The sequence below is a fragment of the Trematomus bernacchii genome, unplaced genomic scaffold, assembly GCF_902827165.1.
Source record: "Trematomus bernacchii unplaced genomic scaffold, fTreBer1.1, whole genome shotgun sequence".
Classification (NCBI taxonomy): Eukaryota; Metazoa; Chordata; class Actinopteri; order Perciformes; family Nototheniidae; genus Trematomus; species Trematomus bernacchii.
In genome coordinates this window covers 16,083,478-16,111,070 of record NW_022987564.1, presented here as the reverse complement: position 1 = coordinate 16,111,070, position 27,593 = coordinate 16,083,478, and the positions used below count along the sequence as shown (strand labels likewise).

The 27,593-nt window shown below is 42.0% G+C and overlaps 1 protein-coding gene across 1 annotated transcript in view; it reads left to right on the top strand.

The window, feature by feature from the left end:
- Window positions 1-13,725: 13,725 nt before the first annotated feature.
- Window positions 13,726-27,593, top strand: part of cacng7a (calcium channel, voltage-dependent, gamma subunit 7a) — a 41,385-nt gene continuing 27,517 nt past the window's right edge. The window contains exon 1 of the mRNA XM_034125268.1: window positions 13,726-13,808. The gene's annotated coding sequence lies outside the window, so the exon portion shown is untranslated. The remainder of the gene's footprint in view (window positions 13,809-27,593) is intronic.

Sequence of the window (27,593 nt, the reverse complement as noted above, 5' to 3'; positions counted from 1 at the left end):
GTACAGCAGGCTATATATAGCAGTGCTGGTGTATTGGATTTCCCTGGCAGCGAGCTATAAATAGAATGAGGGGCGAGGAAAGTGGGGGCGAGAGAAACCCCAAAGGAATAAGATGAGCACAGAAGGATAAAGGAGGAGGAGGAAGATCTATACAGACTCTGCTTGCTGAACTTGCAGCTTTACTTTTACCTTCTTCCTCCCTGCAGAACGTTGATTCTGATGGCAGGGTACTTTCCTAAGGGAAATAACTGGACAATGAGCTTGATTTTATTATCTCACCATCATAATTGTTTCTTGCCAAATAACACAATTCTTAATGACAGTGATGCATGACAGTATCGTTAAACATTTGTGGAACAGTGCCCACTTATCCCTTTAGCATCTTGGTGCTGAGGGAGTTTTACTCCAGTTGCTCAACAGTGGAGCTCTTAAAGGATGCCTCAGGCACAAATAGTAGATTTCCGTGTCCACTGGGAGGTTTTTATGAGCTGTGCTGAGCAGAAGCTTTTGTTCAGCGCAGATCGTGCTGCTGCAGCCAAGGCTTCCAGCTTGGTGTGAACATCAGGCTGATTGGTATTCAGGAGACATGGAAGTATGTCGTTTTTTTTGCTCAGGGTTGAATTGGAAATAGCTGTTGAAATTACTGCTTCTGCTAATTAGCTTCATTATGCATCTGCACATTATTTTCTTGGATAGGATTCGTTTTGTTGGTCATTTCCTGCCAGAAACCAGTTGCTAATATGCTGATATGTAAGTGGCCATGCTCATGTAACAGATATCATTTCACGAGGCTAAGATCCTTGGACAAATTCATGGTGAATGGCTATTTTAAGATTCACTCTGACCTATTACAATGTCCTTTTCTGAACTCTAACCTTTGCATTTATTGATAATCGCTCCGTCTTCCAAACAAGTATTCTGCGTCTCTGAAGGGATATTAGTATTGATTGAGTGATTTATTGCAACTGTCATCAGAACCCTTTTTTGTTTACTTTCTGTCTCTTTATCTGCAAAATGTCCTGGATGCTGGAAATTAAGTTAATATACCTCATAATGGCTCAAGTGTGAGCATTTGTTTTAAAGATACCTTGAATTTGGAGCAGTTGTGAAATAGTTTGACAGCAGCAATGTCGGACGGATGCACCAGAAGTTATTTTTTCCCTGATCTGTGTAGCAGCAGAAGGCAATTTGACTCAGGACCAGTTGGCTTGGCTCGGGAATAACCAGTTAAATAGGCCATGTGCTCCCTCGCTATTACTATGTTTGTGATAACGAGTCAAACATTTATAGCATGACAGTGTCAAAGGATGTTGTGTTTTCTAAGAAACAAGAGTTAAAGAGAATTTAATAAGACCTAAAATTGAACCTTGTGGAACTCTGCAGTAAAAAAAACTATATTAACAGGAACTAAAATCAACCTTGTGGAACTCCAGGATACAAAACAAATCTTAACGGGACCTATAATCATACCTTGTGGAACTCCACAATACGAAAAATGTCTGATAGAGACTTAAAACAAATTGTTGATTGTGCCAAAGATTTACAAAAAAATGGCAACAAAATATTTGCTTTTATTGTTTTATCAAAGAAAATACAACAATTTTGCGATACTGCAACCACAGAACTATTTCCATGAAGCTTGAGATCTGCAGGTGATGAATCCAAATTCCCTGCAGCTCACACACATTTCAGTCCCGAATAAGAATGTTAGTGGTCTCCCCTGGGATCCATACTTATGGGAGCAGATTGCTAGTCCTGTAACGCTGAGTGATGAGAGCCTACATGTACCTGAAGTGGGGATGACCCATTTTGAGGCTGAACTTATCTCTTATGCCTCTCTAAAGGCAGAGCCTATCAAAATGTGTGAGAATGTAGGCCAGTGGCTGTGGTGTGTCAACATGTACTGAAAGATGTGATTACCATTGACTCTGTACCCTATAGAGACCACATGGGACATGTCAGCTCACATCAGGCTCTCGTTGCACTTGAAAGGATGATAAGATACAGGGCCATCCATGCACAATTTTTTTAAATGATATAGTTTTCCCCATGGTGTTTTCCCATGCTGCCGTGTTGTGTCTCATCCTAGTATAAACATTGTAGTTGTAGCAAATACTTTATTTAACTCCAACCAAAACAAGGACATATACCGTATTTAAAAAATGGAGGATTTAAAACATGTTGGCATTGGTCATTTAAACTTTTATTTATTACCAACTTTCACCTTTTTCTTGTACAAGTTGATGCTCAAATTCTAATAATGTATTTATCATCTTTTATTTAATTCGGTATGACGGTATTACAGTAGAACATGAATATAATTACTATTCTGTCCTACAATCTGCCATCATAACCAACAAGTAAACAATTATCTGTGTGTGAAGTTAGTGTTGGCAGGTGGGATGAAATCCCATGGACTCATGCATTAACACCAACACAGACACAAACACACACAAACACACACACACACAAACACACACACACACACGAGTGAGTCACAGGGCATGGCAGCCTACTGTATCTGTGGGTCGCCAGGGGCTGATGGGGCCACTCAACCATGAAAGAGGGTACGGAGGCATAACAGACAAGCAAACACACACACACACACACACACACACACACACACACAATATCACATGTAAAAGCACAGGGAGACACATGCACATTCTGATAAGTGACATCCTGTTCCTGTGCTATCTCATATGTGTTTTTGAGATTATCTCTTTATGTCTTTCAACAGTTCAAATTCAAGCTGTGTTGCAATAACACTGATTTCTGCCAGTGGTTAGGGCAGTCAGGGTCAAAGACTAGCAGGACTCAGTCTTCAGTAGTAATCTGTTTTAAATTGTATCCTGATAAAATTACAATTCTTAAAAAACAATGAAGCTTTATTAAACACTTTTCTTGATATGTTATCAATCCTGGTGTTTGGTTATACAGCAAGATAAGTGGGGATAAACTGGAATGTAACTGGACCAGATTAACCATCTAAGGGGCATGGAGATTTAACCTGAAGCCTTCAGGTCTGCTAGGGACCAGGCGCTGGGGCTGTTGCCCTTTAAATAAATCTAAAACCCCTTCATTTCCATATAGTCCTATATGTTTTAAATAATGTTGTAATAATGACAATCAGCAATGTTAGTTATCACTTTCATCTTACACTTAGACAATATTGCATGATTTATCATCATCCTTATTATATCAGTGTCACTTAAAATTAAAACTCGTATTAGATAACATCTCCATTATCTAATTTGAAATGTTGTCAAGTAACATTATCTCATTTAAAGTGGATACAATTAAATGATCAGATTCTGAAACCAAAAAACCCCTCTTGCCCTCCCCACTATATTATTATTAGTACTTCAATTGATGTCCATCTATTTTGTATAATAGATTGATATTTGTATTTATGGATGAATGCATATTTAGACGTTGTTAATAGTGTAGTGACCCTGTATAGGGTGCTGTGTGGGTCACTCAAGCAACCCCCGTCTCTCTGCCAATCCCAGAGCTGCAGAGTAATGCTGGTCGGTGTGCGGGCCTGTGGTTGGGGGAGCAGAGGGGGAGGGCTGGAGAGTGTGTGACGTTGACCCTGCTGTGTTGTGTGTGTTATTTATTTTCATTTAATCGTTTATTTGGCAGGGACAATGCACAGTAATGAACACTTAAAACGTTAAAGTGTATCAAGCGTAACAGTGCCAGATTTAGCTTTGAGCTAATTTCCATCCGCAGTCCCTCACATAAAACATTTAAGAAAATTACATTTTACAAACATAGCAAAAACAAAATACATGATATGCAAAAAGTGCAAGAGAGCAAGAGCAGCATACACAAGTATTTATGACATGGTAATACAATATATGTGCTGCAGGAGTATGGGGTGAGGGGGTCTCTACTCAGGGCCATCCAATCTCTGTACTCCCAAAGCGAGAGCTGTGTCCGGGTCCTCGGCAGTAAGTCGGACCCATTTCAGGTGAGGGTTGGCCTCCGCCAGGGCTGCGCTTTGTCACCAATCCTGTTTGTAATATACATGGATAGGATTTTGAGGCGTAGTCATGGGGGAGGGGGTCTGCAGTTCGGTGGACTAAGCATTACACCACTGCTTTTTGCAGATGATATGGTTCTAATGGCTTCATCGGTTCGTGACCTTCAGCTCTCACTGGATCGGTTCGCAACTGAGTGTGAAGCGGCTGGGATGAGGATCAGCACCTCCAAATCTGAGGCCATGGTTCTCAGCAGGAAACCGATGGACTGTCCATTCCAAGTAGGGAATGAGTCTTTACCCCAAGTGAAGGAGTTAAAGTATCTCGGGGTCTTGTTCTCGAGTGAGGGAACAATAGAGCGTGAGATGGGCCGGAGAATCGGAGCAGTACTGCAGTCGCTTTACCGCACCGTTGTGACGAAAAGAGAGCTGAGCCAGAAGGCAAAGGTCTCTGTCTACCGGGCCATTTTCATTCCTACCCTCACCTATGGTCATGAAGGATGGGTCATGACCGAAAGAACGAGATCGCGGATACAAGCGGCCGAGATGGGTTTTCTGCGCAGGGTGGCTGGTGTCTCCCTTAGGGATAAGGTGAGAAGTTCAGTCATCCGGGAGGGACTCGGAGTTGAACCGCTCCTCCTTTGCGTCGAAAGGAGCCAGTTGAGGTGGTTCGGGCACCTAGTAAGGATGCAACCTGGGCGCCTCCCTAGGGAGGTGTTCCAGGCACGTCCAGCTGGGAAGAGACCGAGGGGTAGACCTAGGACCAGGTGGAGGGATTATATCTCTTCGCTGGCCTGGGAGCGCCTTGGGATCCCCCAGTCAGAGCTGGTTGATGTGGCCAGGGAAAGGAAAGTTTGGGGCTCTCTGCTGGAACTGCTACCCCCGCGACCCGACCACGGATAAGCGGGAGAAGATGGATGGATGGAATACAATATAGCAGCAACGACATATAAAGTGCAAGAGAGGATACAAGAGCTACATAAAGTGCAAGAGGAGATACCCCTGTGTTAAAGTGCATTTAGCGGTGATTGCACGGATGTTTGTTTCTCAACCATTCTCTGAGTTGACCTTTGAAGCTATTGAGAGTGTGACAATCCCGTATCTCAGTTGGGAGGCTATTCCACAAAGAGCTGCCTTTAATGGAAAGGACATTTTGTCCAAAAGTGGTCCGTCTATGGTGGACTTCACAGTATCCTCTGGTTTCTGACCTAGTGCAGCGTCCAGTGTGTTTTTTGTGGATGAATTCCCCTAAAGGAGGGGGGGCCAGTCCATGTAAACATTTATAAATAAAACACATACTTTTAAAAGACTTAAAATTGTCAAAACTCAAGAAATTGTGTTTTTCAAGGATGGTACAGTGGTGGTACAGTATGAATTTGGCTTTCTGTCAAAAACCTTGATAGCTCTCTTGTACAGCTGTTCTATTGGTTTCAGGTTTGTGGCACAAGCAAACGACCAGTTTGTAAAACAGTATTCAATATGGGATAGAAACATACAGTGGAGGTATGACTTTGCAGCATTGACAGTTAAGAAAGGTCTAATTTGTTTAAAATGTTGCAAGTTGAATGTAATGGTATTGGATACTTTCTTAATATGTTTCTTAAAAGTCAAGTTCGAGTCCATTATGTCTCCAATATACTTGAATTGGGGGACTGGTTCTATTTCTGCTCCGTTTAAAAACACATTGGATCCTTCGATTTTGACTGGTCGTTTACTGAACATCATGCATACTGTTTTTTTTGCATTTAACTGTAAGCAAATGTTGTTCAGCCAGTGTTGAACCTTGTCCAAAGCATTTGAGAGACAGGATGAGATAATTTCAGTGTTTTTCCCATGTACAAAGATGACCACATAATCGGCATACATTTGCACATTCAACTCAGGACATACATTAGGCAAGTCATTAATGTACAGAGAAAACAGTAATGGTCCAAGAATGGAACATTGTGAACCCCAACAGGGTTCACAAGGTAGGGGAATTTGGCTCCGTTGACCAAAACACACTGTTTTCTGTTTGATAAGTAAGACTTAACCCACTGTATTGAATCTGCCGAAAAATTGAAATACGTCAGCTTTGTAAGCAGCACTTTGTGGTCAAAAGTGTCAAAAGCCTTACTGAGATCAAGGAAGACAGCACCTACATATGGGCTCGTGTCCAACATACATTTAACCTTTTCCACAAAGAGATAGATAGCTGTCTCAGTGGAGTGGTGAGCACGGAAACCAAACTGCATTGGGTGGAGTGGAGCGAAACCTTTGTCTAAATGTTTGGTGATTAGTTTTGACACCCATTTCTCAGCTACCTTAGAGACACAGGGGAGGATGCTGATTGGTCTATAATTGGACATTATTGCCTTATCCCCAGATTTAAAGATCGGTGTCACCGTGGCCACCTTCCAGGATGATGGAACTTCCCTCGTGCTGATAGATTGATTTACTAACATAGTAATTGGTTGTATTAGACCGTCGATATGTGTTTTTATGAAGTTGGTGTCTAAATCATCTGCATCCCTAGCCTTAGAACCTCTTAACCCTAAGATTACATGTTTTACCTCAACCTCTGTGATTTCCTCCAGGTCAAAAACGGGGTGTGTATCGACAATCGGGCTAGGTGAGACCTCAGATGGCGGGAAGAGCTTTGTAATGTCCAGAGCACTATTTATGAAATACTCATTTAGAGAGTTGGCGAACACTGCAGGGTCTTTTATCAGGGCATCATTGATTTTTAATTCTAGTACATTATTTTCCTGTTTGGTATGTTTACCTAATAGTTTATTTAAGATTTGCCAAACTTTTTTACCGTTGCCTTTCGCACCTTCAATTATATTGATGTAAAGGTTTGCTTTGGCCTGTCTTATTGTTTGTGTTACCTTGTTACGAGCATGAGTGAATTTCTGTCTGTCAGTGGATAGTCCGGATTTCAAGCTCTGCTTTAATAGTTGATAGAATAAAATTCCTGCACTGTAGATTCAGCCAGGGAAGATGATGTTCCTTCTTGTCCCTAAGGCACCCTCTCCTTGAGAAGGAAGACATTGTATCATTAATTTGAGATATAAACAGATCACTGTTTTCACCAATATCTTCAGAGGACAGAGTGTCCCCCCAATTAATCATTTTCACTGCATCCAAAAAATGTTGTTGCAGGTTTTTGGGGTTGAAGCGTGAACCCAAGGCAGGGGTTTTAGGTGGGGCCATGAACCTTTTTTTTGTGAGTTTCCTGGCAAAAAGAACACGATTATGGTCAGAAAGACCAGTCAGGAAGTTGTAGGTTTTAACTATTCAGTCAGCTTTTTAGTAAATACTAAATCTATCATAGTCTTGGAGGTTTTGGTAATTCTAGTCGGTTGATCCATTAGTTGTATTAAGTTGTGTTTATCCGTGATCCGTTTTAAGTTATTTCTATTTTGTTTGTCATTCCATTTTATGTTAAAGTGTCCTAAAATAATTAGCTCTTTGTTGGAGTCACAGGAATTCAGCATGAGTTTTACCTGGTCATAGAAATCCATCTTAGCGGTGGGTGGTCGATACAGGCAAATCATGGTGAGGGACATTTCCTCAGATAGTGTGATTTCCACACCAACACAATCAAAATCAACATTAGCTGGAAGAGCAATCTCCCTACAAGTAATGGTATTCCTCACATAAAGCAACACGCCCCCTCCTTTTCCCTTCAGTCTGTCCTTCCTAAACACATTATATCCTGACATAGATACAATAGAAGATGGTGACGACTGTTTTAGCCAAGATTCAGATATTCCCAAACAGTCAATATTGGACTCAAGGAGGAGATGTTCTAACTGTTCATGTTTGTTGCAGATGCTGCGGAAATGTATATGTCCACTGAATAGTCCCTTCGGCTTGCACCGAGGATCCCACACTGAAACGGTGTTTTTTAAATACCGGATTTCTAGGCTTTACCTCGGTGCCGTTGTTGATAGTGGAGCAGACAGAGCTAGCTGTTGGTTTGTGGTTCTCTGTTGCTAGGCCGCTAGCCATCGGCGCGGACCCACAGTCCCTCGGCAGAGCTAGCTGTTCAGCTAGCCCGCCTCGTCTGAAGCCAGCCGGCGACGCGTGGATCTCCGCCGCTATGCTTCCAGCCCTCGGAGCGGGCCCCCAGTCCTCTGATGGTGTGGAGATGGACCCTGCTGCTAGGCCAGTAGCCGTCAGCGCGAGACCACAGAGACCCGTTGGCAGAGCTAGCTGTTCCGCTAGCCCGCATCGTCCGAAGCCAGCCGGCGATGCGCAAATCTCCGCTGCTTGGCCGCCAACCCTCGGCGCGGACCTGCAGCTCTCCGGTGGTGTGGGAGCTATCCGGCCTCTTCTGGGGTTAGATGGTTGTGTGTGGATCTCTGCTACTCGGCTACCAGGCCTCGGTGTGGGTAGAGGTCCTACTGCTAGGTCGGCAGCCATCAGCGCGAGACCGCAGAGACCCGCTGGTGGTGCTAGCTGTCCAGCTAGCCAGCCTCTTCGGAAACCGGCCGGCGGTGTGTGGAGCTCAGGTCAGCTGAGACCCGGACACGGGTGGATATCTCCCGAGAGCAAGAGACACAGTAGAGCCAATAGCCCAATATTCTCCTTTTTTCGTTTGTGTCCCTTTTTTGGGTTGGAGAGAGTCTGCCAGGAGTGCCAGATGAATGTACTGTATATTACTTGCCGACCATGGCCGAAGTGCTTGATATGTTGCTGGTGCAAATAATGATGTATCCCCCGCTTGTTGTTTTACCAAGGGGGCAAGATGAGTGGTGTAGCCAAACAGAGGCCCGAGATTCAGAGCAACCATGCACAGATAGATCGCTGCCACTGCGCCAGAAATGCCCGCCGCCATCTTGCCACGTCACGTCACTGCCACACCACACTCTCTATCAGATCTCTCTCACTGAGTGGAGTAGGGAGTGGAGTACTAGAGTGACGTTGAACCTGCGACCAAGCGGCAAACTCTGGGGCAGAGCCGGGAGGCCCATAAGGAAGTGCCTCAAACTGCAGTTCATCTAGTGGCCAGTAGGAACAGTCTGCAGAAGGGAGCAATTTCCATAGACCCCCATGTTAAAATGACCAACTTTACAGCAGAAATAAACATGTTTACATCGTGGTTCAAAAAAACATATTCTCTGTATAGTTAGATTCCCCCTTCATGACTACTGTGTGGGGGTGAATTGTTTTATAACGCAACCCTTTTAGTTATATTAGGTCTTAAAGTTTTTGCATAAATTAGGGCGTGGTCACCTTGAGTGACAGGTCTCTGCAGTTACTGCTGCTTCTAGCTTTCTGTCTCTCTGCTAGTAGCTCCGTTAGCTCAGTAAGCTCCAGGATGCTACAGGGGCTCAACTGCTCGGCTGATCCCGGGAACACAACTTGAACTCGGACGTGTTTGTTGTGTTGGTGCCTGGTGGAGTATTCTTCATTTAAATATCGGACTTATTTTATGGCTCTGCGGTTAAAACAGACCGTCCCTGAATGCAGTTTCTTCGTTAAGTGAAATTCAAGCACTTTATTTCTTACTGGTCTTTTTATTCAGCTAACGAGCGAGAGGAAGCTACATCTGTGCTAACGATGCTATCCGTAGCATACAAGTTAAAACATAATAGAGAAGTGTAAAACATTGAGAAGGATTATACTGTAGAACAAACGGCTTCTGTGTGAGGTTGGTAAAATAAGGTCATACATTAGATAGTTTGCTAGTTAGATAACTGTATGCATTGTTATTGTTTATTTAAATTCGCTATGCTCGACGATGCAGACAGCTAACGTCACAGTAGTGTTGAAGAGCAGCGTACTGTATATGAGATTAACCTCACTATAAGATCTGTGTATCTGAAAAATATGAATCTCACATTTCCAGATGGTTCCAGAAATAACGTTAACGTAGATATTGCAATATGGTTTGTTGAGCTGGAGTTCATTATTGAAGCTTACTGGTTAACGTTACCATCATAATAAACGAACGAACCCAAACGTTGTTGTTTTTATTAATATTATTACCAATACCTAGTAAGCATTTTATTATCATTACACTGTAGAAACCGACTTATTGTGGCAGCAGAACGTGAACATGTAGCTTAATGCCTGCATTTAAGGACGAACAATTGTGTAGTCAATGCTTTACTAACTCGACCAACAACCAATCACATGAATCTCCCGCCCCGGACACACAAGCACGCGGTTTGATTGGCTAGAGCTTGTACTGGCATATGATTTGATTGGCTGACGCTTCCGCCGAAGCTTCAAAAGTTGAACATTGCTCAACTTTTGAAGCGAGCAATGCGAGCAAAGTGAAGCAACGCTCCTACAATGCAGTTCGGCAAAGCGTGCCGACCCGGCTAAAATAACTGGATGGCCTACCTGCCTGTAAGCCTTCCATCTGTGCACAAACTTATCTCGTGCCCTCATTGGTCATGTGCACGTTCGTGTGTGTTGGAGTAGGGGCTCTGTAAGGAAGTGGCAGATTTTTTCCGGCTGTGTATTTTCAAATTCTAGCGCACTCAAGCTGGTTTCTCCAAAATTACCTACCCCACTTTTAAGAGTTTTAATACAGTCTGGTTGTGGAGGAGGCACACAGGTAAGAGCACTAACTAGCTACCATCACATGTAACTAAGCTTGAATTGAATTTATTAAAAAGAAACAGCAAAAAATCAATAACTAAAATCATGCACATATTTGAATCTTTGCTGGATCCACTGTTGAATTTACCACAAGATATATATTTTAGAAACCTGAAGGCATTTTAAGATTTGTATGCAAGTATTATCCCAAAAACTCAATACCTTAGATTATTATTGAAAGTTTTGCTGAATAGTTTCATGTTCACTTCACTTACCTTAAAGGGGACCTATCATGCAAAATGCACTTTTGTACGTCTTTTATACATGCATATGTGTCCCACATATGCACAACCCTCTCTATTTTCCTCCATACCCAAATCTCTAAAAAAGGGGCTGCAACGGATCTGATAAAAACTGATCCAGATTTGAACACTGTCTTGACGTCAGGACGGTGGCGCTACGGCTATTGGGCCAACTCCACCAATCAGGAGGAGACAACCACGGCCATTGCCGTTCGAAAGCGCTGGAGACGCTGTAGTACATATTAGGGATGGGAACGATTAATCGAATATTCGAAATTATTCAGGTATTCGAATAATTATTCAGGTATTCGAATATGAGTTATGAATATTTTTATTATTTTTTTTTTTTTTTTCTTGTTTTGGGAGGGATGCCTAAGTTGATTACATATTATCAAATTGATTCAATGTATACGACAGTGCCATAGCTAAATGTGTTGGGTGACGTCTAAAGGTGTGTTTTGCTCCGCTCACTGGTCCCTCACAGCGGGCAGAGCTGCAGGTGCTGATCTCTCTCTCTCGCGTCCGGTACTTCACTCGCGTTTATGTCCAAATCCATCAGATCTAGCTAGTTCTAGCTAATGATATGCCTGCTGCCCCTGCCTACACGCAAATCACGCAGACTCAAACCTCATCTTATGCCCAAATGCGGCGCAAATGCGCTCCGCAGCCGTTGCGAGGTTCCGGCGCTAACAGTTCATGAGCGTGCTCCCCCGCCCCCTGTCAACACTCGCGACACATGAGTGGCAACCGTGTGTGGCGGCAAAGTACATAGACATTTTGACAGGAGAGATTTAGTTTTGCCGGTATTCAACATATTTTACCAGTCATAGTCCGGTAATTATTTACACTCTAAGAGTCCTACACAACAGACATGGCGTCAAAAAGGAGTAATGTGTGGAAATATTTCGACCAGGTTAGTGAGTGCGGTGTAGAGTGCAAACTATGCCAAATTAAACTTATATATATACAGTACATACTATACCTTGCTATACCCGCAACCTCCGTTCCAGCTGAGAGGGTCTTCTTTACAGCTGGCCTGATTGTGAATCGCCTCCGCACATGAAAGCTGTAGGCCTATAGCTGTCAAACTGTGATCACCAGTTCAATACATTTGACAAATTCGACTTGGTTTCTATACTTATTTGAACATGTATTTATTTATTTCCAAAAGTTATTGAAAATGTTTTTTGCGAAAAAAAATGTTAGATTTGTTTTTTGACCCAATTTTTTATTTATAGGATATGTACATTTCAGTTAACCGTTTTTTGGGGGGTCGAATATTCGAATATACATTTGCTTTCAAATTCCCATCCCTAGTACATATGCCAGGCCAGTAGATGGTGCTGTTCTCACTGAATCTGCCCTTGCTAAAACAGAGCTAGAAATGGTCAAATTGAGCAAAATGAGGCATGGCTAAAATGCATGATCTGTTTGGTATTTAAAAAAAAATATGCCTTATATAGGTATGGTCCTACACTATATTATTCAAATATAGCATGATAGGTCCACTTTAAGCAACGTAAAATGTGCAGACCGGGAGCAACAGATGTAGGTTAGCCGGCTAGCATCACAGAGCCGCACTGCTGATCATGTTAGCTTAGCTTGGTAGCCTCAGCTAGGTCTGGAACGTTCAGCTCGGTGGCAGGAGATCCCGCCTCGGCTCCGCCTCTTTGCCCTTATTTGGATCAGGCTGGAGCAGGCGGGAGTTAGACTCTGACGTCACTGTCGAGCCATTAGTGGCCGACACCGCCTACTTTAGGCTTCTCGGCAACTCTGCAGAAATCCTATGGGTGACGTCACGGACACTACGTCCATACAGTCTATGCCTGCGACCTGTAACCTATGAACTTTGTATGCTACCAAAGGAGTTATTAAACCGACTTGAGGCCTGTTTCCGACTCCTATATTGTGGAACGTTACAATAGTTTACACTATGCTTATTACTAAGTAGGCCTACCTTTCAATCAACCAGGTTGTTAGTGTGCTGCAAAACTCATTTCCTCTCAGAACACAACCAGCCAGCAAAGTCCAATGCCGAAGAACTGATAACTAGAATGTTAGATTTAAACTTATTGATTGTCATGTTTACTTTTATAATTTCATCATGGCTTGTTAAAGGTGGGGTAGGTAATTTTGGAGAAACCAGCTCGAGTGCGCTAGAATTTGAAAATACACAACCGGAAAAAATCTGCCACTTCCTTACAGAGCCCCTCCTCCAACACACACGAACGCGCACATGCCCAATGAGGGCACGAGATAAGTTTGTGCACAGATGGAAGGCTGACAGGCAGGTAGGCCATCCAGTTACTTTAGCCGGGCCGGCTAAAATGATTGGTCGTGCTTTTTACAGTACTATGGCTTCCACAGAGACCTGTTCCAACCGGCAGTTTGGATGAAACTTGAGTTAATTTCACTGCTCCGGCTGCACTGGAGATGTATTCTCTGCTGTTAATAATTTCCCTCAGTAATTATGTAGAAAACAATGCATGCACACTCACACCGCAGATCCATGTTTGTGTGTTTTGCTCATTATTGAGTTACACGATGCTAATTGTTGCTGTGTTCGAATCAGTCATGCTGTCAGCTTGCATGTGCCCTCAATTTCAGCCTCTTATGCCATGCTGTCTTTGCGCGTCTTCTTCTTCCTTCAGCCTACATCACTGTAACCCCCTCTCCCCTCACACATACACACACACCAGTCCCACCTCCCTATACCCAAACTACAGTGAAGCCCATTCAACCGATTCTCCGCAGTGCTGAAAGAGCAGAGTGAAGTAAAGAAGGAGAAGGAGGAGGAGTGAGAAGAGAGGAGAGGAGAACGGGGAATCACGAAAGAGAGACAGAGAGAGAGTGTGCGGCGAGAGCAGCAAAGAGGGAGGGTGAGAGATAAGGGGGAAAACTGCAAATTTGGTGGTCAGGTCTCCCAGTGCGCACACATCTCTCGTCGGCTGCACCATCCGACCAGCTCTCCGGTCTGCAGGGTGAGTAAAGCCTTCCTTTATTTACTGCGTCTTACCAAAACCTTAATTTCTCCCATGTCCAACCTCCACCCTTCTTTTGCATCTGTTTTAAAGCCCATCGCACTCTTCAGGCTTGTTGAGGCGCTCTTTCGGTTGCGCACGTCAGGACTTCTGTTTCGGCTGCATTAAGGAGATGCTCATGCACGTGACTGTGTTTACAGTAAATGTTAGCCTCTCTTTAAAAAACAAGAACCGAAGGCTGTTGTACAAGAGAAGAGCCTCAAGTCTTTCGGTTTGAGGAGGGAAGGGGTTTGCGCGCTGTTTAGTTGACAGCCGCAGATGAGTGTGTCTGCGCGGCTGTTTGCTGGCTTGCTTAAGGAGGAATGCACTGTACGGTGATTAGAGTGGCGCATTTGGAGGAAGCGCGCCGGTGTTACTGTACAGTCAGTATAGAGTCTGGAGAAGAGCACAGTAAAGCCGCGCCGGAGGAGTGGAGAGGGAGGGGAGGGGAGAGTGTGTTGATGATGTGATTGTGTCACTACAGTACGTGTGCGTGTCAAGAATGGGAAAATATGGGGAGGAGAATCTAGGAGTCAGGCAAATAACGTGTGTGTGTGTGGTGTATGTCCTAAAAAGTCTTCTTGGGGAACAGATCATACTGTTCCAGTGGACTGCAGCACTTGTTATTGGGTCTATGTCTCTCGATCTCTCTCTCTACTTACTGTGTATACTGTATAGTGTGTGTGTGTGTGTGTGTGTGTGTGTGTGTGTGTGTGTGTGTGTGTGTGTGTGTGTGTGTGTGTGTGTGTGTGTGTGTGTGTGTGTGTGGTGGGATGAAGAGCAGCAAGGAGCGAGAGACGAAGGGAAGGTCCTTGTTTCTCTTTTTAATTTCCATATTTTTCCAGTTTGCATTCTGGTGAGCCACTGTAGACTTCTCTGTAAAAGATAAAGGCAATCTGCAGAACCTGCAGTAGTGAGCATAATACAATTTCCCACAGCATTTAGAGTGTAGAATAAGACCTTATGATGCCATGTTTGTAAGGTTAAGAGATTATCAGTGTTACCAGTAATAAGGATTTTACATAAATGAATAATCATGGCGTTGAGGTTTGGTTCCAGGCACAATCGTTTGTCAGGGAGTGTGATATATAATGTCCGTTTACCAAATATGGTGCAGTGGCTTTGATTGGTAGACCTAAGCTGAGTGATAAAAAATATGTTTCTTGATATATCAAGGTCTTTATGATAAAGTGATATTTTTCCTGAGACCCAATTGATAGTCCAATAATGGTTTATCTAGTCACTCCCATATGGCATGATGCAGCATAAACGGACACTTTTTTGGGATCATCTGCTACACAATTATTTTTCTTTGACGTTCCAGCTGACTCCATATAAACTGCTATCTCCCTGGACTTGGGTAATTGATGCAATGAGAAACATATCACTAAGTTTGAAACTTGGCCGGCTAAGAAGAACTGAGATTTTCTAAAAAGGGCTTGCCGTTGATATTTTATGTTTATGTTTCTAGCAGCAGTATTATCAGCTTGTTTGGAATAAGCTGTAGAAAAGGGTAGTTAGAAACTTAGAAAGATAAGAGCTACCAACCATTGATTCACATGTTAAAGTCCTTTGTACAATGGCAACTAGCAATTTACTAAAAAAAGAAATCACTTGCCCTTAATCCTAGAACACGCCAAGGGTGTTCTTTGCACTAATCTTTTAACAATCCAAAATAACTAACTTAAGGAAAAGAACTCACGGCGAACAGTTATGTTTTTTCTTTACAAGTACAATTTAGCCAAATCAACAATTTAAAACCGGAACTGAGGTAGAATTATTGGTGGAGTGACCATTAATGCTTATAATTAAGCAATAGCTCGCGTCGGGCCGAACCATATTGCCAAGTGTAGCAATATGAAAGAAAAATACACACTCTAATTTAAATAGTTTTTATTAGTAAATAATGATGTTCAAAATAAAATAGTCCCTCCGTTGCCTTCTGCAAGAAACATAGTGCGAGGTGATTGCTATGCAACAAGACTAACAGCTAGCGAACATATTAGACAGAGAGTGTTGATCCATTATTTGGCTATTTATTTACATTAGTTTGTATGTTGCCGTTTATTGTGCACCCACTGAAAAACTGTCCAGCATCAGTAGAATGGCTTACGTGGTCACTTGTATAGGTTGAGGTTATACTAGGCTGTTGCTTGGCGTGGCGAGAATATTGCTCCACTTTCTCCGGTCCCCGAGATTCGGCTTCCAGTAGCTCTGGAGAGAGCTTTCGCACCTGTGGCCACTAACGGTCATAATTTCTCTGCTTTGTTTCAAGACCCGCATCAGAAAGCTTTTGAATGGTGGTACTTTTCCAGTTGGTCTACCTGCTCTTCACGTAGCTCTGCATGTCGTCGTTTAGGTGCTATCTTTTCTGGAGATAGGCACTCCTCAATCCACTCCTCCATAGTAAGACCACCCCGGAGGTCGAAGTTAACCTTAAATGTTTCCATCTTAAGCTTTGTAAGTTTGTTTCGTAACGGACGGAATGTAAATATATTTATAAAATGGACAAGTCAAATCAAGCAATCTGATTGGTCGATAGCGTTTTTGCGGACCTTTTTGATTACAGATTTGAAAACATCGTTGCTTGCTTTAAAAGAAGCACAATTCATTATGTCAAATCTTGGAAAGTAGATATCCCTGCCCTAATGCCAAAGTAACTGGCAACTGAATATGTTTTGCCGTTTGATGTCTATGTCTGGACCGTTGTGTAAAAAGGAGGGTTTCTGCCCCGTTACTTCTCCGCTGTTTTCTTGTCCCAGTTTGAAAAGCAAACTGCATGCAGTTTGCTTTTCAGCCCAACTGTATACAGTTAAATCGACCGGACTTCTTTCTGCAGATGTGAGCGTCCTTTAACAACGGTCAATAAGTCCTTGCTGCACATTATCCCTTACATGTTTCCATCTTAAAGTGGACCTATCATGCTATATTTGAAACATATATTGTAGGGCCATACCTATACAAAACATGTCTGTGAAGTCTTTTTTTCAAAATACCAAACAGATCAGCCGTTGTAGCCATTCCTCATATTGCTCAAACCCCTCTTTTGAAGCCCTGTTAAAGAAACGCGGATCTTGGGTCCTTAGCTTGAAAAAAAGAAAGAAGAGGAGGCGGAGCTAATGCCTGATCAGAATTCTACCGGAGATAAAGTTAAATTCTGCTGTTTTAAAACGCCATCCTGTTTAAACCACGTCAAGGATTATTTCTGAAATAGTATGGAGCTCAAATGCTTTTTCTCTTGCAGGTTTATCACAAGGTGAGTTCTTTTTTTATTTCCTGCTTTTTAAACACATGTGCTCTACAATACAGGTTAGCTCTGAGTGTTAGCGAGGCTTGCTAATGTAAACAAAGATGAGATTACTTCCAAAACACGTCAGGCATTGTTTCTGATAGCAACTTTCTGTGGGTCCGCTGCCGATTTGACGTCAGTTCGGATGGAATCTGTATCCGCTCGTTGTACACCCGTTTGAAAAAGATTTGGGTACGGAGGAAAAGAGAGGGTTTTATTTTCTGACGCTGCGTGAGTTCCCCGACGCACCGGGGACACATATATATGTATAAAAGACATCACAAAGTGCATTTTGCATGATAGGTCCCCTTTAAGCTTTGTTAGTTAGTTAGTTTTGTAACGGACGTAATGTACATTAACAGTTGTAACGGTTGTTGCTTTTCTCAGACGCGGAGGGATACTGACTTGTTGTGAAAAGTAACTACAATTCTACCCGTGGTATACGCTCATTATATCATGGCTAAGAACCAATCAGATTGCTTGATTTGACTTGTCCATTTTATAATGTATAATACCCTCTTAAAAATAAGTTTAGGACTCTGGCATAGGAGGCTCGAAGGCCCAGTAGTGGGTCAGAACAGAAGGTCAGGTATCCTTTATGGCCTTTTAGTTCTCTGTAGAGATGTCTACAGATGTACACTCTAGTTGTATAAGATGTGAAGCATTACATCTCTCTGAGGTAATGGAAAATAAATCACACACTTCGGTTTTTCAAACGCCTGATTGACGGTATGAGTCACCAACATGGTAGGGTCAGAGCTGCAGTTTGCACCAGGGCTACTGTACAGTAAAGTCCTTGAGGTATATTTGTCCACCGGAGAGATAACAGCCCGTCTCTAAGAATTTAAAGAGATTAAGCTAGGCCTATAACCACATTTTAACAAGCATTGGAAAACATTGCTATTAATGTTTGGATAATAGTATTTAGTAGAAGTCAAAGATAGTGGACTGAGAGTTGTACAGCAGTTTTGAAGTGAACAATTGATTTGAACCAAGGAGATTATGAATCTGCCCTGTTTGCTATTTATTTGCATTGGATTCATTAAAACTTAGAGGTATCTTTGTTTCACAAGCGACCTCTTGTGGCTGTATTTTTAATGACTGTTGGTTCTGAGAAGCAATGGTGGAAGTAGCTTGATATAGTTGTAATGCGTCTGAATCCTACACATTGGGATAAGAGAACTCCAAATATTGGTTTTGTCTTGTTTTGTCTCTTTTGATAATACAGTACAGATCCATCAGCAGCGAAGGGCTGCGGTTTGTATTCTTTCTCTTTGGTAAGAACTCAGCCTTAGTACATGGGGCATGCACTATTATGTGAAATACAGGGGCGTTGCAGTGGCAAAAACACTTTCATAAAGTGTCTCTTATAATATTGCACCCCTTAGTTCATACAAAGCAAAGTTAGTAGTGGGGTGAGGAATGGCGAAAGATAGCTTGAGAAAAACAATTAGAAAACCTGCCTGTTATCTCTCCTGTGCACATCTGGTCAATAACTGCTTAAAGTCGGCGTGCTAATGGGATTTTTGGTTTCGGAGAATATTTAGATGTGGCCCCCTCAACTCTAATGTCATAAAGGTTGGAGGTAGGGAGGTATGTGTTAGGAGTACGCAGTAGTAACAATCTGCCTTTATGCAACTTTGGGCCAGATTCATGTATTTGTTCGGGTCCTTTTAGGTTTAAAAGCAAAACATAGACTTAGAACTTAGGACAAATCGGTGCAATGAAACTGAAAACACAGCTGTTTATTTTCTGAGAAGCAAACATTCTGTGCAAGCTGGTCTCCAAAAAATGTGCACAGTTTCCCTTTTGGCCAAAATATTACATTACATTACATGTTACTTGTTAGACGCTTTTATCCAAAGCGACTTACTACTCAATACTGTGGACAATCACCACAGGAGCAATTTGGGGTGAAGTGTCTCAGGGACACAACGACATGCTGACTGCAATGGGGTTTGAACCTGATCCGAATACCAACACACAACCCATTTCGCCACACGGCAAAAGCGTAATATAAACTCAAACTCAAATCATACATTCAGACAGAGTGAAGGTAAATGGATGTGTGTGACCTGGAATTGCAGGTTTGGTTTTAGGAATTGGTGCATGCTGCTCTGCCCAGGCTTACAGGATGTGTCACACTTCACACTGCCTGCCTGCCAGCCCTGTGCGCATATGTGTGACGTCAAATATGTGTGTGTAGTACAAGGACTTTCCTTCGTTTATGGGCCAAGGTCTTTCCCTGTAATCTCCCTTTTCCTTTTCTTCTCCCGTCCTCTGTTATTCTCCCACTGCATCTCTGCTTATCTCTCCTTCTATCCTCTCCTCCTCCCCTCAGTACATTAACAGACAGTCTCTTGCAAGCCTTTTCTCAATGTGTGCGTGTGTGTGTGTGTGTGTTTTTTCTTACCCGCCGCATAAGCTAATTATCTTTATCAGTCCAGCAGTCGTTCTACAGACTGCAGAGGGTTTGTTTCCCAAAGCTTTCATCGTCTTAAGTACCGCTTTGAGATGTGGACGTGGTTCATCGATGATCCGAGGAATGTCTCATCTGGAGAAATGTGATGCTATTTTAAAATCGAATTGGTCTTGGGCCTTTTAGAAGCAGATATGTTTTCTATAACACCACATACCTTCTTCACTGGCCCTTTTCTCCTGTGTTTTTTTCTTTTCGTTTCTCCTTCCTACCTAACTACATCCCTATTTTACATAATCCTTTTGACTAGTTCCTCCATCTTATCGCATTCACCTTTCCCTTTTCTTTTCTCCTGTGATTATTCCCTTAATAAAATCATCCTGAGTCCTTTCATTCAATAGATCTGACCTTCTAACCCTCCCTATTCCTTTTTTATCTCCCTCTTTATTTATTCCTTCTGTCCCTCCTTTCATCACCGACCTCTTACATGACTCCTCTCCTCTTTTTATCTTGTCCTCCGTTCTTCCCATCTTTAAATATCCCTCTCTTTTCTTGCCAGTTGGCACAAGCCCCTCACTGCCGTCAGAGGGACATATTGCCTTCTCAACAGAAAACAAGCCCCCACTCCCCCCTAATGCTATCAAGCTAACCTGTGAACGCCATCTGTGGAGCCACGCCCGGCACCATGGTACGTGATATGTGGTGCTCAGCAGTTGCTTTGCTTTATAATGACCTAATCTTTGCCTCATCTGATTTCCTACCTTTTTTTCTCGCAACTTCTTCTTTTTTCATATTGTAATCCTCTCAGGGCTATAAGTTCTGGATCTGGTATAGAAATACTGAGGTTATTAGTCCAAATTCATAGAAAACAACCCAATATCACCAGCCAACAACCACCTTTTTAATATGTTCAATATATAATGATATGTATTAATTTAAATGCTAAATTATAATCTTGTAGAAATCTCAAATGTATAGACCATACTTTCCCTGCAATGCCAGCTATGAAACTGTGATGGTCTATACTTACTCTATAGAGTCTATTCTACTCATTTTTAGGTTCATATTTGTATTCTTTGCCTCTACTGTGACATGTTTCCATGCTTGAATGTTCAAAAAGGTCTTTATTTTTCTCATACTGCCTGTGCTGCAGCACCTCTTTTCACCCTCTGTCTAAAACCAGAGCCCAGTCTGCTCTGATTGGTTAGCTGGCCCTTATTATTGCTAGATTTTCATCTGATTACCAATTTAGTTCACACTGTTTGTGTGTCCGAGAAAGGGCTTTCATTGTGTCTTTATTCATTAAGGGATAAGCACGACTACCAACGCAATGATTTATAATAAAGAGACATGTTGATAGTATAAAACCTGTCTCTCGCACTGTACTGAACAATGAGCTCTTTATTAAGTAAATGGCCTATTTCTGGAAATTAATTCATACGTACAAAGCTCCTAATTATGGGAACTTATTAGCACTCCTACACTGACAACCCCACGTTAATGCCTTAATTAGCAACGCACACTCATTCATTAAGTTGGTCTTCATTGAGGATGCTTCTAAGCCTCCAATAAAATTAAACAGAATTAATAAATCATATAAAAATGTAAATTGTCTGGAGGACTATTACGGCAGCCCTATTGCTTTGTAATGAAGCCGCTAGATTATATTTAACTTCTGGTATTTTTCATATTTTTTCTTTTGTAATATATACTAAAGGGGCACTGTTTATGGACTTCCATTTGTTGATAATAGTTTTATAGTTGATTATCAAAGAAAACAACATTCAGATGTGGTCATTCAACAAGATGACAGGCAGCAGCAAGAAATACATCGTAACAAAGAGAATCATCCCTCCTGTTGTGGCCTTCAAAAAGAAAAAAAAGCTATTTCTTCTATAGTAAATACAGCACTGCAGCATACCCTGACCTCTGACCTCTCCTTCCCTCCTGAAGAGAAACTTGCCGTCACAAGAAGTAGGTGATTGCAAAAAAAACAAAATTGAACTTCTAGATATCCTTTTTGGATCCTGTATTGGAGGCACATCCGTTAACATCCGTCCTATGATGTTCTGTGGTGCTGTATCAACACCATGCTACTTCCTGCGCTTTGCACAACAGTCAGGACTACAAAAGCTCCTTGTTACGTCTTCTAACTGTTTGAATAAACAAGGACAGTCTCAACTGAGTTTAGAAACTGGGTCAAGTAAACATTGAGACCCTTTGGAAAGCTGATCTATTCCATTTCCACTTGATATCAATCGACACTTGGCCTTTCCAGTTTTTCCAAAAAAGCCTAAAGGAAAAAGCGCACACATCTGGCCCTGGTAGAGAAAGAGAGAGAACATGAATGAGCATGAGCGCCACAGTGGTGGACAGCTCCTCAGCCTGCTGCTCACTGCTGCCTCTCCGGAAAATGTTTTTCCACTCATGTTTCTGCAGTGGTTTTTAAATGTGTTCATATAAAATCCGAGACAGATAAAGGGAAAATCTCACATATGCAAAAACATGTCAAGGTGGGAGAGACAAAAATACAAAATATTAATAAAGAGGAAACCAAATGTATCTGGAATATATACAAAAAGCAGACCTTAGTGGATCTTTTTATTAAAGTAAATAACCAATACCAATTTTAAAAATGTGTTTCACAACATATCAATTGCAAACACACCCTTTTTGTTTTTTTATAAAACATTAATGTATATAAACTCCCCTGTAAAACCAAATGTCCTTTTATCAGTTATTATGTGCTTCATGTGTCCTTTATAACCTTATGCCCTCCTTATATCTCCCTACCGGCCTTTCCTTTATTCCTTTCCTCAATTTTCCCCATCTAATACCTTTTCATCCCACCTCACCCTTCTCCTGTTGGCCTTCGCTTCCTCCTTTCTTCCCCTCCCTAACCACTTACTCCTCCTCTATCTCCTCCACCCTTCTTGCTCCGTCCATCATCCTTTCCCATTTTTACTTCCTTTTACCCTATTTTCCTTTTTTCCTTTCTCCTTTATTTCCTCCCTTCTCCTCCTATATCCTTCCTCACAAACATCCACCTTCGTTCCTCTTCTACTTTCCCTCCCCACCTTCCCTCACTCCTCCTCCCCACATCATTACTTCTGACTGTTTGTTCCTAAGCTCCATTCATCTGTAATTCATTACATCGCCTCTGCTCCTGGAATCTCCCGGCACGCACACAGTTAGTTAGCGCGTGGTGCAACCTGGGAATTGTGGTTATATTCCCAGGGCTTAAACTACAAAGACAAGCTCATCCCGGCCCATTTGTCGTCAGCTATCTCAGCAAGCACACACAGGGCTGCTTCAGTGTGTGTGTGTGTGTGTACGTGTGTGCAAGGGCTTGCTTAAAAAATCTTGGTGCACTGACCCATCACAGCAGTTGTTGCCCTCCAAACCCACATTTTGTTCCAGCTTCCGTTTTTAAAGCCACAGAAAAAAAACATGCACAGTATATTGACTCGAATAAAACTGAACAACTAGTTTTGTTTTTTATTGTGTAGATGCAGCCATGTGTGACTACACCCCTTCTTTTAACTCTACATTATTATTTTTCTACCAAGTTGTCTTTCTTTTTCTTTTGTTGTATAGTTTTCTTTTTTACTGAATGGGTAAAAATGAGCAAATACACTACATTCAACATTTCAACAAAATTGCACTTCTTCCAAAAGAAATACAAAATAAACATACAAAGAAAATGGATATGGAACAATAATAATTAATTAATTAATTCATTAAAGGTGGGGTAGGTAATTTTGGAGAAACCAGCTCGAGTGCGCTAGAATTTGAAAATACACAGCCGGAAAAAATCTGCCACTTCCTTACAGAGCCCCTCCTCCAACACACACGAACGCGCACATGACCAATGAGGGCACGAGATAAGTTTGTGCCCCGATGGAAGGCTGACAGGCAGGTAGGCCATCCAGTTATTTTAGCCGGCCGGCTAAAATGATTGGTCGTGCTTTTTACAGTACTACGGCTTCCACAGATGACATTTCTTTATGGATTTTTTGTCAAAGCACTATTCATTGCTATCGGGATGTTAAGAGCATTCCATGGAATATAACAAAAAGTGTATCTCGAGCCGGTTTTTCAAACTTACCTACCCCACCTTTAATTAAAGAAACAAAGAAAGAGACTGAACAACAAAGTTGATGAAAAATAATAATGATGAAACCCTATTGCATGCATTCTTAGTGAATTGAATGTAGATTTTCGTTCGTAGTAATATCATATGTGACTTGTTTTTCTCCTAGTTTTAATTGGTGTGTTAGTCTTGCTTTCTAATTTCCAATTGGTCTTGTTATAATCGTAAACTTAGGATATTGAAATGGTATCAGAAAAAAGTATTGCAAGGATTAATACACTCTTTTTGCACAATTTCATTTTTATGTTAAAACCGAACAAACCCTTTCTTTCTTAAACGTCTCTGCCTCTGTATGTTTCTTCGTTTTGCTTTTGTAGGGCAGCACAGTTTCATGTATTTCAGAGAAATAATGAGCAACTGGATCTCAAAAGATTCATTTAATTCAAACAAAACAACCCTATCCGCAGTGCCCTGCAGCGAGTGTTAAACTCTTTATGCTGTGTATGTTTTAGTGAGGAGATGCAATATGAAAGCCCACAGGGTGACACAGTTATCTGAGTCCTGGTACTCCTCTCCTCCGCTCTGAGTGGAGGATGGATTTGTGTGTTTTGACTCAGCAGCTCTGAGCGTCTGACTGCCTCTCATGTTGAGCCTGACATTTCCAGCACTAAGACTCGGTGCTTATTTACACGAGACAAGCGCAAATCACCTTTGTCTTCTTCAGAGGATGTGACTTTCAGAGGCGCTGACGTTTCCAAATGTCGGACGTATCTCAGTGACGTAGCTCGTGTTTGACTCTGCAGACAGGAGAAAGTCACAGCACCCTGTCTCACTCCTTCTATCTGCACTTTTACAACAGGTGAACTTTTTAAACTCTGTGCTCTTTCGCAGTTTTGATATATTATGTTGAGTTGAAGGTCCTGCTTTAAAATGCATGTGTTACCTAAAAAAGCTGTCTGCCTCCCACTACAAACACAAATATCCTTCTTACGACTTTTAAATATTTATAACTTCCGCAAGCACGTGTCGAGATTTTTACAAGGTCCTTTTTCAAGGTCACACCAGAAAGCTTAAAGGGCCCATGTCATGGCCATTTCCACTGATCATAATTACATTGTTGAGGTATACTAAAATAGATTTATACTGTGCAATTTTCCAAACTCACATTGGTTTCGCATACAGCATCTCTGTCAAGCATGTGTATTCAGCAGTATTCACTCTCTCCACTAAACGACTCGTTGGAACTCTTGCCCCCCCCTCCCTGTGAGCCTAGTGTGCTCCGATTGGTCAGCTCGGCCACTCTGTTCTGATTAGTCAACCACCAGAGAGGCTGCGCCCATGTCTAAACGGCTGCTCTCAGCCGAACATCAGTCTTATCATGGCGTCGGTACAGCCGTATATTTTATATACATATATATTTTTTTAACTGTTGTTATAGAAGAGTGTGACGGCCCCAGGGCCTTTGTCTTACGATGGGGTGGAGCTGAAGAGGCTAATCAGCGCGATCACGGACACCTGGCCGGAGCCGAGGTGCTAGCCAGCTGCCCGGAGTCAAACGGCAGCCCCTCTCTCCCTCCAAGCAGCTCAGCGATCCTCTTCCCTGACCACCTATCTCTGCATTTACCACAATAAATGTGCCGTGGTTTTGTAAACTCGTGTATGTCTCCTTGTCTTTCCGTTGTGGCCTACGAGCCGGTCATAACAAAGAGTAAGTTATTTTTACCCGTTATAAACTACTACTGTTTGATGAGAAATCAAATCATGGTTTGCTATATATGAATGATATGTTATAGGAGCAAATAATTCAGGGAAGAAAGGATAGGCCTACTAAGTATTTCCATTAAACTTTATTTTTAGAAATGTACAAAATGAACGTAAATATACATATATACACGGTATATCGTCAATTACTCCCCGTTGTCGGCATCTTGCTTATAGCAGCCGGGGCTTTTTGAGACGATGCCTCAGTGTGGTCGTCCAGTCATGTATTGTCCGGCAGGATCTACCTGGACAAAATAAAATGCAAATCACAAAATATTAGAGAAACTTAGTTGTTTTAGATTCGTTAGTAGTAGTTGTGGTAGGAGTGTGGATCTATCTAATGAACAGCTTGCCTGCTAATATGCTAACCTAGCTTTGTTTACCTTGGTAGCTAACACGATATGAACGTTAGCTTGGAGGAACGGCAACTATAATGTAGTGTAATAAAACTACTATGAACAAAAGTTAGTGGTTCATATTAGGCTAGCAATAACGTGTTTATAATTGCAATATTATACGGGTATTCTGCTACGTTCGGTCATACATTGTAACTTGCATGAATACATTGTTTTGCGCTAGCATACAGCTAGCCTCGTTAGCTATACATGCAGTATACATGTACTGTCACAATGTACGGTAAATCACCCGGAGTATACTGTATGAGTATTCCGTGTGTGTGACTGCAGACATTCTCCTGCCATGACAAACATGTAAGGCCATCTGCTGACATTGTAGTTGATATATTTAAACGCTAGCAACGTAGCATAACAAAAATGTTTTTCCGACCAAACTAAGGTCTAGCTCCGTCGGTTAGATTGGTAGCATACACGCTACGCCAGCTATAATGTAATTACGTTTCGCGACTGACCGTACGGTAAATCACCAGGAGTATACGGTCTATGACTATTTTGTGTGTGAATGCAGACATTATCCAGCTATGAGGAACATGTATGTAAGGCGATCTGCTAATATTGGAGTTGATATATGGAAACGCTAGCAACTTAGTTAGCACAGTTAGCACTGGCTTAGCAGTCCGAAACATGTTTACACATTTAAACAGTCGTGGTAGATACCTTGTTTGATAAATACACAAATAACAATGCAAACTTACAGGTTGTGTACCCGAATCTTCCCCTGCTCCAAACGGTCCAAACAAGCTGTGCATATCCGGCCTCAAACTGGGCAATGTTTTGGAAGCTTTCGTCTGTGAAATGCCGGTTCTTCGAACCTCTGGAGGAACAGTGTTAAAAAGAAATTTCAACCACTGACTTCGTCGTGGTTCTTCCGTCGGTAGGACAAACAGCTCAGATTTCTCCTCACATTTCAGGAAACAGGTCCTTGGCAGTGGCATGACTGGATCGATTGTGAACTGAACCAGAGCTTCCAACAGTAAATGTTAGGCTGGCAGAGGGTGCGGCCAGCGCCGCTGGGTGTGGCCATAGCTCTTCGGGATTGGTCCATTTCGTTCCGGGTACCGCATGACATCAGGCCGTACCCGGAACTAAATGGAAGACTCAAATGGGCAGTGACGTATCTCCAACGAGGCGTTTTGGGGAGGTATTTTCTGTGTTAGAGTTTTACTCGCTACAGGGTGTACTTTGAGGGTTTTGACTCTGCACACCGTTTACATGCATAAAAACCTTCATAACACACAAGGGGATGGGTAATAACCGGAAAAGCATGACATGGGAGCTTTAACTATTTCTCAGTTTGCTCAACATTAATATTCAATACGATATGCAACAGAAAGAGTGTTTATGCTACCTAAAAAGAAAGCAAGTATGACAAAATAAATGTCATTGTCAGGTAATTCTTTTTGCCCGTGCCTATTTTCCAAAAGAATATAAAAATGTCTTCAAAAGCTAGTAAAAGCAATAAAGTCTTTAAACATTTTAGGGACTATAATTGAACTGTGTGTGTGGAAATGTACAGTATGGTGTTATTAATGTAAGCACATGTGATTTTAGATATTGCCCTTTAGGAACAGAATTTTTTATAAAATCCTTATTTTCTAGGAATGATATGCTCAAACCAGCCTGTCCTCCTACAAAAAACGACTATATAGGTCGATTGTTCAGCAGCTTATTACGACCCAGAGTCACGTTTTAAAGTGTAGCACCTCTAGTGGTCATGTAAGAAACAACATGCTCCCGTTGATTGCAAACGCTCCGGAGATTCTTTTAT